Here is a 13,989-nt window from a genome sequence, read left to right on the forward strand (position 1 = left end):
ACTTGCTTGCAACATCCTGATTCTTCAAGGTTGCCAAAGCACATTGCTTGATCTTAGGGAACACACAAACACCTGAAAACTCTGCTCTGCCTTCTGTGTTCGTTTACTGCAGTTCCAGTAACTGCAAAGAGCCCAGAGGGAATCTGGAACAGGCTTCTAGCGGAGAAGCTGCCCTTTTCCCAACACCCTTCACTCTTTTGAGCCAGCTGCTCTTTACTCATCAGTTCAGTTTTCTCTCCCCTTGTCCAGTTTTGAAGCTTACTTAGGAGAACTTTCTGCTCTGGACTGCACAGCAGAGATCTTTGCTGGGGTACAGTTTGTTGTCTTTTCACCAGAGCTGGGGGAACAAGCTGCTGGGACTGCTACGTGCTGCGGATAAAGCCACTGCCAGGTACTTTGCTAGCACCATCAACTTTTTCTGGCCAGTAAACATTTTCATAAGCAGGCGTTCTTCAGGATTTGAATTAATTTAGGGGGTTTCTCCATGGAAAAAAGGTTGGGAAGCACTGGGTTAGACTGAGGCCCAAACTAGATGAGACAGGATAGGTCGTGGTTCTTCCAATCTGATGCCCTTGCCACATCTGGGTGACCTTGGGCAGTTCTCTGGAGCTCTCTCAGCCCCACCCACCTCACAGGGTGTTTTGTTGTGGGGATAATAATGACATACTTTGTAAACCGCTCTGAGTGGGCATTAAGTTGTCCTGAACGGCGGTATATAAATTGAATGTTGTTGTTGTTGTTGTTGTCGTCTAGACTGCAGCTGTGGACAGCACTTTTTTTCTAAGTGCCACAGGGCCCAAAGTGGATTGGGACTACAGTGCAGATGGAGGAGTGGCAGCTGCCTGTGCAAGTTTTCCCAGTTGAAACAGACCTAAGGGAGTATTTGTCCCCAGGGGGCTGCACATGTTGGGCTGCAGCAAGGTTGACATATGGACTAACATCTCATCTGGGCCTCAGAGAAAGAAAGTCTCATGCTGAAGACAATTGAGGTTAGTAACAAACAGAAAGTGGGCACAGGTCCCAGTCTACCAAACTGACTTTGTGTGCAATGCCCTTCTTCTATTAAGTTGGGCACCTTGCATGATGATATTGACAACTGGTTCACAACTGAAAATGAGCAGTATTTGAGTAGTTTTCTGTCTGAGCAACAGTAGCATGCAGGTGGCTGTTGTTGGAAGATACTCGCAGCTATGCCTTGGTTGGATTATGTTTGTCCCAGGGACATCATGCAGAGTTTAAAAACAGCTACTTTTTGAGTGCATGTGATGTTTTGGGGCCCATGCGGTCAGTACCATTCAGTTGGGGGTATACACCTCCATGTATGTTCAGAACTTCCTGGGAGAATACATGATGTATTTTGATTTAATTTAAAACACTGGATTAACACAAACATGTCAACTTTGTAAGTAAAGTAGGTAAAATAATAGAGAAACAGGCCATGAAGCTTCCCACCCTGATGCCATCAAGTCGTAGTTGACTTATGGTCATAACTGACTTATGGCTGGGGTTTTCAAGGCAAGAGACTAAAGGTGTTTTGCCATTGCTCACTTCTGCATAGCAACCCTGATCTCCTTTGGAGGTTTCTTATCCATTTACTAACAAAGGCCAACCCTGCTTAGCTTTGGAGATCTGATAAGATCAAGCTTGCTTGGGATATCCAAGTAAAGGCAGAATTAAGTAGGATCAAAACAACCAAGGAAAGCAGCTCTTTTTTTCTGTTGAGTCTCCACCTCCAACCCAAGGTGGTTTAAGCAGCCAGGAGGGGCAAGGGTCATACAAGCAGGCGGAAGGTCTCAGACTTCCAAGAATCCTGTCCACATCCTTAGACTGGACAAGGTGAAAGGTACCCCACACAACTGGACAAATCAGCACTCTGGGACCATCCAAACCTGTCACCGCTAATGTTGAGTCCAAATCAGAATGGATGCAAGAAATTTTATCCACAAAGTGCTTAGCAAAATAATCACGGCAAGCTGCAGAGCAGTCCAAGTCCTGTATGCCAGAACCAGCTGGAAGAGTTCCACAGGTCTACACTGTGCAGATGCAATGTGGCTGAGAAATCGTTTTTTCACTTGTCTCATCTGCAGCCCCTCAGTAAACCAAGGGGGTAAATCGTGTCAATTGCTCAGTATGGCATGTTATTTGGGGGGTTGAAAATTAATTTTCACAAATGTCTTAGGGGGTTTAGAAATATGTTTTTTGATGTCAAGAATTCAAATCTGCATTTTTTTTATTGGATAGCATTTAGCTTGGTAAATCTACATTTGATTAAAACACACATGCACTGCTCTCAGAAAAAGGAAATGAAATCATGCCCTCAAGTCATAGGTGGCTTATGTCAATCCCTGGTGGGGTTTTCAAGGCAAGAGACTAACAGAGGTGGTTGCCATTGCCTGCCTCTGCAACCCTCATCTTCATTGGAGGTCTCTCATCCAATTACTAACCAAGACCAACCCTGCTTCGCTTCTGAGATCTGACAAGATCAGGCTCTCCTCGGCTATCCAGGTCAGGACACTCTCAGAAAACAACATATAATAATTTTAGCTTCTGGAAAATTCAGGTAATACTATAAAAAAATTCTCTGCATAAAACCTATCCCATTACACATGAAACATATCCTTGTAATCATAAAACAACAAGAGACAGTAATGACTGTTAAAAAATATTCAAACAACCAATTTCATCAAGTCTTTCTTGATTCATTCTAGGACATCAGCTGCCGATTTGCTTCTTGGCCTCTAATATAGCCCTCACGTTTCTCATGTGTATACACCCTGACTGCTGCCTCTGTGACTTGTTTCACACTCCTCTCTATAGACTGACCATGACTAGAGATGGGCACGAACAGAAAAAAACAACGAACATGATGTCCGTTATTCGTTGCTATCCACGAACAGGGACTCATGAAGAACCATGAACATGGCCCTGTTCACGAACATGTTCGTGGTTGGCTGTTCATGGGGGCCAGAAGGCTCTCCTCCAGCCATCATCCAAGTCAAGATCCCTATTGCACCACTCCCAGAAACCTGACCTGAGCAGGCACCAGGAAAGGTACCAATAATAAATAATAGCTTGCCCCAGAGCCTGGCAGCAGCCCTGTAACTTGAAGGGGTAGATCCCTACAGCACCACTCCCAGAAACCTGACCTGAGCAGGCACCAGGAAAGGTACCAATAATAAATAATAGCTTGGCCCAGAGCCTGGCAGCAGCCCTGGAACTTGAAGGGGTAGATCCCTATCCCACCACACACAAAGAAAATTCAAGCTCCAATGCACTCTCTCTATCAAAATGTCAACAGTAACTGTTTCTCTCTCCACTGTCTGCAAAGTCAGAGCTGGGAGCCCCCCTCCCCCCTGCTCTTTGCTCCCTTGTTGTAACAAATTTGGAGCGCCACACTTGAAAGGAAGACCTGCCTTTCAAGCTAAATTGGTCTTAGATTGGGGTTTCCAGGGCAACAGCAGGAGTTCAGACAGAGTTCAGACAATCCCTGCCTAAGTTGCCAAGGAAATTGATTGCAGGTGCCAGATTGTCTGGCTTGACAAACAGCAAGTCAAACAGCAATGAACGAGGCTTGCAACGACCACCTGTTCGTTTAGAATGGGGCCTCATGAATAACTTGTTCGCGAACAGCAGATTGGGCTGTTTGTGGCTTTTTTTTGTTCGTATTGCTGTTCATGCCCATCTCTAACCATGACAGGGCCACTGTGGAACTTGCATGGGCTCATTGATGAACTTCTTTACTTCCACTGTCATCAGTTTGCATGTCAAAGGAGGTTCATATAACCTGTCAGACCAGTCTATCATTACCAACAAAGAAGAAGCACTGGGATTGATGGAAGATGTCTTCCTGGGATGTACAGAAAGATCTCCCAGTGTGTCATCATCTCCACCCCTCAAGTCAACCACCTTTTGCACACCTGTTCTCCTCACTGTAATTAGAGCACCAGAGTGTCTGGATTATCATTTCACTGAATGCACAGCATGCTGAGCATTGGATGGATGGCAAAACAGCATCCACTACAGCCTTCTGTTGCAGCCTAAGTAGCCACAGCTGAAACCAGGTGTGGCATGGGCTTTCCACCCAAGAGTGTTTTACTTTGACCTTGAACCAGCAGAGGAATACACCAACAATGTATCCCACTATCAGTCTTAAGTAGAGAGTTTTACCTGTAAGGCCGTGTTTTGAAACCCATATATGGCAAACCCTGTTTGCTGTTGTCAACCTCCTTGAATGGCTGACCAATTTCAAGAAGGGCCAGATCTGTGGGAAGTTTTCCTGTGCTTATGGCCTGTGTAATTCTATACTCATACACTTGATCAGTTGAGAGATCCTTTACAACACTGTCACTCAGTGAAATAAGAGGCTCTCCAATTGAGAGTTTGGTGAATGAAGGATTGATTTCAAGTTCTGTAGCAATGTCTAGCATCTTGCCAATTTTACCTGTCTACTTGTTGTTCCACAAGGTCTTCCCAACTAGTGTTGTGATCAAGTGTCGCAGGGTAACTCATTGATGTGGAGGGCACAAACCAACCAGATCAGCTTACGGCAAAGCACCACTACCAAATGCATGATACCACCCTCCCAGCCAGTGTTAACATTTGTAAAATCACCTCCAATGGCCTGCAGGCTTTTAGCAATGCCCTTCTTCTTCATGAAATCTACAAGATTATCAGCAATAACTTCAGTAGGTTTTTTTTCTCTTTGAGCCTTTCTCCAGAGTGAAGTGGTAGAGATATCTTCCACCTGGCTCACTGCACACATAATAATGCTCTTTTTTGATGATGCTGGGGAAATGCTGATCTGAATTGTCTTCTTTCAGCATAACTTTAGTTGTATCTCGACAGCCATCAAAGAAGATGCAGTCAATTTCACCCTTCTTAAAAAGATCATCAAATTGCTGATCCGGGGATTTCCTAACTTTCTCTTGGCCCTCTTGACTTTATTGTGATCAGCTACAAGTCTTTTGTCTTCTTCAGTGATCAAGCAAGCATCTATAAAGGCAGCAGTTGTGGCATGAAGGCCAACACCTTATCTGATGCTCTGCATAGCAACATTACATATTTCTAATGTGTTGTGTTCTGCCTTTTTATTTGAAGGGGAAGATGTACTTGGTATGTCTAATGTCGCTTCATAACTTCCATCTTGAGCATCAGCTATTTGTTCTTCATTTTCATCATCTGTGAAAATTATTTCATCTGATGGTATTGAAACATCCTGCTTACTTCTCTGCTTATATTCAGAAAGCCTTCTTCTCTCATCATCTTGCTGGTTCTGCTTTTTGACTTGTCTGATGTGCTCAGGGAGATCTGGAAAGCCAACCTGATGTGGTTCAGTCTTGTCTCTCTCACCTTTAATGAAAGCAAGTTCATCTCCTTAGGGCATGTACAGTTAACGTGAACTCCTTTTTTGCAACCAGCATCTGCAGGGCAGCCCAATTCACAGCAGAGAACCATTTTACACTTGCAATTTAGGATGCCAAAAAGCTTGTCAAGTTTTGCAGTGAAAGCTTCTTTGACATCTAGTTTTCCTCTACCAAGCGATATTTGACCTGCTCCCAGCAATTTTGGATCTTGTTTAAGATTGTAATTTAAGAATTTACTACGAGGGCTACAAAATAACTGTTTGCTAGTTCCTACTTTTCAAGAACTTTAGGGTAAATGTCCTTTGCAAGACTGGCTGCTGGGTAGTTTCTTACTTCCGCACCACTCGTTGTCTTAGCATTAGTCCATACCTCAGAACGTCACGCACAGTTGGGAGTTCAGAGGCCAACAACTCTCGGCCAATTCCAATTAGGTTGCTCATATGCATGAATGTCCCTCATCTTGTTCTTCTTTTAGAAGCCATTGCAAGTCAATTCCCACTGGTTAGGCTGTTAGCACTGGCGGACAAGCAATTTTTAACACACTGGAGAGAAAGACACACACACACACACATGTAATATCTAATATAATAATGACAATAATATTAATATATAATATAACTGTTAGCATTGACAATAATTTTTTCATGATTTTCAGGCAATTGTACACACATATTTTCATAAGGAAGATGTAATATTTCTAATAAGGGACATTCAAAATGATTGGAAATTCCACAAAAATGTTTTAAAAGTCACAATTTTCATGTATTTATTTACCAAGCAAAACGGAATTAATTTGATAAAAATATCTTTAGAATTCCTTAGTGAAGCTGCAACTTTTTAGCACCCCTCTTATTTGGATTTTGAAAGTTGAAAAATTTGACACACCCTATTGCCCAGGTCATTTCCTCTTCCAGAGTTCAACCAGGGCATTGACAGGAGCACCAACCAAATCAGCAGGATAATCCCCTAATGCCATCTGAAAACCAATCAGCTACAGGGGTGGATCATATTAATCAAATCAAATTAATTGATCATGCCTGTGGATCCTTTTATCCCTGTAAGTCTAAACCCCAGCAAGTAGTGATAGGTCCATGACAAGACCATCTTCAACCCTCCACCTTTAGATCACTTTCTTCCTGCCCAGTGCAAAACACCAGATCAAGATTGTGACCTGCACACCCTGGGAGGGTCCATGGTTGTCATGGAGACCATAAAATCATGACCTGCTCCTGACAAGGTAGCCCTGGCATGGATGTTGAAGTTCTCCAAAACAAACCAGCCTAAGAATCCTCAACGTCAACTCCAAGACCACTTCCACCAGCTCTAGCAGAGTTGAGGAGACAGTTGGGCAGTGGGGTGGGCAGTACACCAACAGAATCCCAATCCTGTCTTGCACTTTCAAAACCAGCAGAGTTGGGGACAGGGCATCGGGCCAGGGGAACATAATCCCTATAGACTACAGTGATACCAGCTGCCCAGCTGCCAAACCGCTGCTAATGTATCATTGAGTACCTGGGGGGGGGGGTATTAGTACAGCAGTCTTCCACCATCTACGGTTCCCTTTAGGTAATTATACCTAAACTACATGCCATGAAAGGGGTTGAGGTGCGCCTTAAATCATGAAGCCATCTCAGCAGGAACACCTGCAATAAAGGGAAGTAGCCAGAGGATGTTGTGTCCAATCCATGCAAGACTAATTTGGCCGCTGTTTTATTAAAAAAAAAAAGGAGCCCTTTACACTAAAGAAAATAAAACCTCATTTTGTGAATGAAAAGGATAAATTGCACATGCAGGGCTTGACGAAGGCAACAGGGAGCACAGCCACTTTTATGAGGAATCAGGAGTTGTTCCTGCCAGCCAAACTCTTGTAACCACTTTTGCTTTGCATGATCACAGCCTGGCTCCTTGGAGTTGCACAAACAGAAACTGCTGAGCAAGACTAACAAAAATTGTGGTAAGGTATGAGCTTCCATGAGTCACAGCTGACTTCTTTAGAAACTGCAGAGCAAGTTCCAATGCAGCTTCCTGCAGTGAATGTGCAAGTATTGACTATGGACTATAGTATCTCTCCAGTTGGCACGCAGAGCAGCCTTTTTGGGTAAGCATTCTATATCCACCAATGCCACTGATGGCCAAACACATGCCTCCAAAACATACTCCAGGTAGGATCACAGGCAAAATCCAAACAATGTCTTATGTACAGCAGCAGGTAGCTGTGGTCCCAGTGGATGGATGAGTATGGTCTTGGCAGCAAACTTATTCCCATGCAAGCAGAACCTTAGCAGCAGACATCAGTAGAAACAGCAGGCAAGTGTGAGAATGACTCATGGGTTAAGGCATGCAGAATTAGGCAAGTTGAGAACTTTGCAGTGAACATGCTCACTGGGCAAATATACCTTGTTTGACAGCCTCAACCTGTCAAGTGTCAGATAACTTTTTGTCCTTTCCCACCCTACTCACCTCAAGCACCAAGCCAGGCCACTTTTGCCACCACACAGTAGGTGAAATCAGTCTCCACCCACAGTCATACTTAGATCAGGATAGTAAAGTATACAGATCATTCAGTTTGCCCTTTGTTTGCATCAGCACAGTATTTATTTACTTATAAAATTTATACCCCACCTTTCTGCCCTCATAAGGGCTACCAAGGCAGCTAACAGAACATATATAATAAAAATACATCTTTGAAATCATTAGATCCAAACAAAAACACATCATTAAAAATTAAAACCAAAACAACAATTAAAACATACAGTAGGAAGGAGGGAATGGCAGATGAAACAAAGACGTCTTCACCCACTGTTGGAAGACAGCAACAGATGGGAACAGGTGAGCCTTTCTAAGGAGAATCAAAAAGAGTCCAGTAGCACCTTTAAGACTAACCAATTGGTTAGTCTTAAAGGTGCTACTGGACTCTTTTTGATTTTGCTACCACAGACTAACACGGCTAACTTCTCTGTTTCTAAGGAGAGTGTTCCAGAGTTTTGATGATATGACAAAGAAGGCCCTTTCCTAGGTTGCCACCTGCTTAATTGCAGAAGCTGGGGGCACCTGAAGCAGGGCTTCAGATAATGACCATAGCAGCTGGGTAGGTTCATAAGGGAGTAGGTGGTCCTTAAGGTATGCTGGTCCCAAATCATATAGGGACTTCAAGGTCAACACCAGCACCTTAAATAGTGCCCAGAAACAGACTGGGAGCCAGTGTAGATGGGCAAGACTGAACTGATATAGTGCCTACAGCCCATGCCAGTCAACTTCCTGACTGCAGCATTCTGCCTCAACTGAAATTTCCAACCCTTTTCAAGGGCAGCCCTGTATGGGGTGCATTGAAGTAATCTAATCTAGATGAAACCAGGACCTGCACCACAATGGCCAGATTAGTAGGGAACATCATTTACACAACCTGTATTGGATACATTGCCTGCTAATTGGTGGTGGAATAGATGCTGGCATCTATCTTGAATTGCAAGATTCATCACTGAGGTTATGGGTGGCCTCATAAGCCTTTGTATGAAGAAAGTCACCTGAGCAACAAACCAATGAATCTGAAAGAAACCAAAAACGTTTAATATTTAAAGTGATTTATTTCAATGACATGGTGAGAGAATAAACGATGACTCATATGAGACTGTGCAAGAACACTCATGCACAAATTGCTCTAGATTTAGATGGGTAGCCGTGTTAGTTTGCCTGCAGCAGTGGGAAAGAACAAGAGTCCAGTAGCACCTGTAAGACTAACAAAATTAGTGGTAGGGCATGAACTTTTGTGAGCCAGAGCTCACTTCTTCAAATACCAGAAGTGAGCTGTGGCTCATGAAAGCTCATACCCTATCACTAATTTTGTTAGTCTTATAGGTGCTACTGGACTCTTGCTCTTTCCCACTGTTCTAGATTTGTTCATTTAGGCAGCCATTAACATTCAAGCTGTTGATCAGTCTCAGGTGGACACCAACCATTAAAAAAAAAGTTTTTTTCCATAAGATTCTGTATTGCTATATTATCTTAAGAATTCATTCTTTAAATGACAGTGAAGTGCAGTATTGCAGAAGGAATGTGGTTAATGCATCTCTATGCATGGACAGAGGCATTTAGGGCAAGATGTGTTCAAGCTGTTCAAATACAGGTAAAAAAAGGCTTGAACATTCAGCTTCAGAGATTGTCACATGTGATCACGACATGAGCCAAATTGGTGAGCACAAGCATATCAATGCAGAAAAAGGAAAGCATAAAGGTGACAGCACTCTTTTACCATTATTCACACTATGCCTAACAACCTCTGAGTATCAGGAACTATTTTTGGCAGTTGTGGTCTCTTAACCCAAAACATTCAAGTGTTCATTAAATCCTTATAGGTAACCTGACAGCTGTCCCAATAGACCGAGAGGCAATAGCTTTCTCTTTTTATGCCATGTCTGACCAGCAGCAGATACCAATGCAACTCCACCTGGTCTGTGATTGCAAACTCTTGTTTCCTTGGAGGTGGCAAAACAGGCCCCGCAGGCACCTCAGCTGGCCCAGGTCCCAAGCCACCAGAATTTAATGAGGAGTTTGCCTCTCTGGCATTAATCCTTCACCCTCCTTCAACACATATCAGGTTCCTTTTAACTGCCACCACCAGGTGAACTATTAGAGATATATTGTCAAAGGCCTTCACGGCCAGAGAATGATGGTTGTTGTGGATTTTCTGGGCTGTATAGCTGTGGTCTTGGTGCCAAGACCACGGCTATACAGCCCAGAAAATCCACAACAACCAATCAGAGATATGTTTTTTCTGGTCATCTGGATCTAGAGTTTTAATTTTTGTCTTATAAAAGACTCTTCTTTAGTTTAAAAACTGGACACATACTTTGGACAAAGGAGAAGCTGTGAAAATCCCATGTTCTGAGACAACTCAGATCCAAGTAGGTGTCTTCCTCTCTTTTCTGTGTACCTTGGTAATAGTGGGCCAAGTCAGGCTTCTATGGAGTTGCAGGCAGACCACTGGAACAGCATTTTCAGAAAAGGTGAAATGTAATGCTATTTGTCTTGGCAGTCATTGATTATAAACAGAAAAACCATACACTTGAGCAAAACTGGTTGAACTAGGGAGCAGCTACAAACATGAATTTGAACATCAACAATTGGGATGTGGAAGGGGCATCATGAGACATGGGGTTTGGTAAAACCATAGCTGGGGGTGGCCAGCAATGGGTCAAAAACAGGAGGGGAGCAGCAACGTATCAGTCTCAAACAGTGCTGTCCTAAGCAGAATCACACCCTTCTAAGTCCATTGAAGTCAATGAATTTAGAAGAGTATAACTTTGCTCAGGATGGCACTATACTATAAGGGAGCAAAGTTCTTAGAAGTGATACTTAAGATGGAACCACTGTAGAATCCTGGTCTACATCTGTCATTGCAAGCAGATCCAGCATGTAGGGCTCTCCGTTGCAGATTGGTATTGTACATCATTGGCTAGGACGGGGGAACTGAGCACATACCTGCCCTGTATTTGCTTATTTTAGAAAATGTATATCCTCCTCTCAGCATTAGGTTTTCTGAGGCAGATTAGAATAGTAGAAACAAAACCAAATAAAACATAACAGCAATAATAAAATAGCATATAGCCTTTTAAAAGATTTTAAAGTACGATCTCATCAGATTTCAGAAGCAAATCTGGGTTGGTCTTGGAGCAGAACCACAAGTGACAAAAGGCACAGATTGGACACTTGTCTGATTCCCTCAAGTTTTGATGGGAAATGTAGGCATCCTGGTCTCGCAGCATCGCTCTCTGACTGCTGTGCAATGGACTTTTCAACTGTCACTTGTCCAACATTCCACCAAGCTGCCTACATTTCCCATCAAAACTTGAGGGAAGCAGACAAGTGTCCAATCTGTGCCTTTTGTCACTTGTGGTTCTGCTCTTGGTTAGTAGTTGGAAGACCAGGGTTGCAGTGGCAGGCAATGGCAATCTAGCTCTGGTATTCTCTTGCCTTGAAAACTCCAGCAGGGGTCACCAGAAGTCTGCTGCTACTTGAGGGTACTTTCCACCACCACTAAAGCTCTTGAAACACCATAAAAATCTGCAGCAGCATTTAAAAAAACCAACAGCTAACAAAAAAAGTCTTGGCAAGTGAAAGGTCTTAACTTGGTAGCTGAAAACCAGGGGTGGACAGCAGGGAAGTAGTTTATTAATTTGTTTAAAATATTTATACATCACCTTTCCCCTAGAAAAGGGGGTCAAAGGTGTCTTACAGGATGCCTTTTTCCAACACACCTATTCAACATGGAAAGGTTAAAACAACCAAACTCCAACCTAAAATACCCATAACTGCTAGTAGAATAACCTAAAGCTGCTCCTGTTACTGGAGATGCTCCAGGATCAAGCGCTACTAGTCAAGTTAAGGCATTGGTGGTCCCTGGGCCCAGGGAGGTTTGCCTTGCCTCAACCAGGGCCAGGGCTTTTTCTCAGCCCTGGCACCAACCTGGTGAAACTCTCTGTCTGTGGAAACCCAGGACCAGTGGGATTTATTATCTTTCTGTCTGGCCCGCAAGACAGAGATGTTCTGCCAGGCATATGGTGGTTGAGGCAGGCAGGCCACCAAACCGGCCTCCTGCCAAGGGGGTATTGTCTCCCCAAACTGTTTTCATCTGGTAGCTGGCTACCCTGCTCCATGGATCTGTTTAATGTCTGGTCAATTGTGAAATATGTGTGTGACTGTTTTAAATAGATTTTATTAACTGATGCTTTAATCTATGCTACCATGTTTTTACTGTATTTGTTGAATTTTGTGATCCCCACTGAGCCTGCTTGTGTGGAAAGCTGAATATAAATTTAATAAAATAAAAATTTAAAAAATTGTGCCACTGTGGTCATCAGGCAGGCTTTGTATAGTCAGAGGAAGGTGCTGCTAAGTGCGCTGATCTACATCAGACCCCACTTCCCCAAGAGGCCCAGCTGCTGGTCACCAGTTTGGTCATGCAGTTGCCTGCAAAGCAGCAGGTCACAGCAGCCAGCCGAGCATAATCTGTAAGTACCTAAGTACAGTACCAGAGACTTCAGACGGCCTTTCCACCAGTCACACTACCACTTCCTGAGGTAACTGAACCTGCCCCAGATGGATAAGGAGTTTGTTCTACACGGAGGTTTTGGCTCCAGCCAGTCGGAACACACTGTGGCTACTTCCAGGGTCTTGTCTTGCCCTGCCTGGCTGCCCCCCATTCTCTGGTATCTCCTGTGGCAGACAGGTATGATACAAATTTGATGTCAAATGTGTTCAATAGTCAAACTTACTTAGTTCAGCTGTGATGATCAGACTGGGTATCTTTAGTTTTGCACCAAACAACCCCAATGCTGCTGAAAGGAATTGCACAGAGAGAGAGAGAGAGAGTGAAAATTCTGCAGAGCCAAACCGATTGGCAGCCTTTAATGTCACTACTTAGATGAACACTGAATGGTAAGATTTGTTAAACACAGCACTTCACTAGGACTGATTTATACGATTTGTGACTGATCTATTTAAACAGTTGCCCACTAAGTGAAGCATCATCGCAGCAAGTGAGGGAACTAGAACTCAGTTGGGCTGTGTGAAAACAAGCATACATGCATGAGGAATGAATACAAGGAAGCAACCTTCCAAACACCCACAAATTTGTTGACAAAAAAGATTGGCAGTCCAGCACAAAATCAGCTCCCTGTTCACAACTGGCAAACAGGAAGTGAGCAGATGTGGAAGATGTTTGAACAATCCTAGTGACAGATGGGTGCACTGCAGGAGGGGGATGAGAGAAAGGGAGAGCTTGCCAGAGCTTGGTGGGGTGTTGGGTAACAGACAATGCTATAGCTAGGGATGGCTGACCCACCATTTCCTGAGTGCTGCCAGTCCCCTCTGAGCAGCAGTTGTCACTGCTAGAGAGACAGCTGTTGGCAACAGGAGTCACAGCTGATCCTGCTTGGGAACAGAACTTGTGTTCAGATCTGCCTGTACTCCAAAGGCAAGGCCAAACTCCCCCCCCCCATCCTCCGCAATCCACTCTCCCTCCCAGAAAAGTTGCATGAAAAGGACATTCTGCTACTATGGCACTGGGGTCTCCTTGTGCAGAACAACAGGCCACAGCCGGCAGGAACGACTGGAGGCAAGACAGGATTTCAAGGCTGTTTGATAGTCCCAGAACTGTGAACTGTGTGGTAGACCACCCCATGGCCAGTCCTGTAGTACCGATCAGCCACAAGGTAATATAAATGATCAAGGGGGTTCCTACGCATGCCCTGTGCCATCCCTGCCTACACCTCCACAAGCCCCAGTGCTACCTGCCCACCATTGTTCTTGCACCCAGGCCTGTCAGTTACAGAAAGCAGGGCATCCTGCCTTGACCCTCAAGGCAAGTAAGTAATGCAGCAAGGGAGGGGAGGCAGAAGCCTGTTCCTGGTAAGATGATGCCTTCTCCACATTCCACCGGGCCCTCTGCTAGCCAAGGCTCCAGTTGTATTCCTGTTGCTCTAAGTGAGCCTGGAGTGTAGCCCAAGTCTCCTCACGGCAGACTGGGGAGCTGCTCTTGAAGAAGGCAGAGACAACTCGCACGCACACACATCACCATCAGCAGAGCTTAAGTCTCTGCCAACTGCCACATATATTGCCTGCTGCTGTG

The 13,989-nt window shown here is 44.2% G+C and overlaps 1 protein-coding gene across 1 annotated transcript in view; it reads left to right on the top strand.

Annotated features, from left to right (window-relative positions):
- Nucleotides 1–273: 273 nt before the first annotated feature.
- HMGA1 (high mobility group AT-hook 1) overlaps nucleotides 274–13,989 on the top strand; it is a 58,578-nt gene continuing 44,862 nt past the window's right edge. The window contains exon 1 of the mRNA XM_054979078.1: nucleotides 274–391. The gene's annotated coding sequence lies outside the window, so the exon portion shown is untranslated. The remainder of the gene's footprint in view (nucleotides 392–13,989) is intronic.

The sequence above is a fragment of the Eublepharis macularius genome, chromosome 5 (assembly GCF_028583425.1).
Source record: "Eublepharis macularius isolate TG4126 chromosome 5, MPM_Emac_v1.0, whole genome shotgun sequence".
Taxonomy (NCBI): Eukaryota; Metazoa; Chordata; class Lepidosauria; order Squamata; family Eublepharidae; genus Eublepharis; species Eublepharis macularius.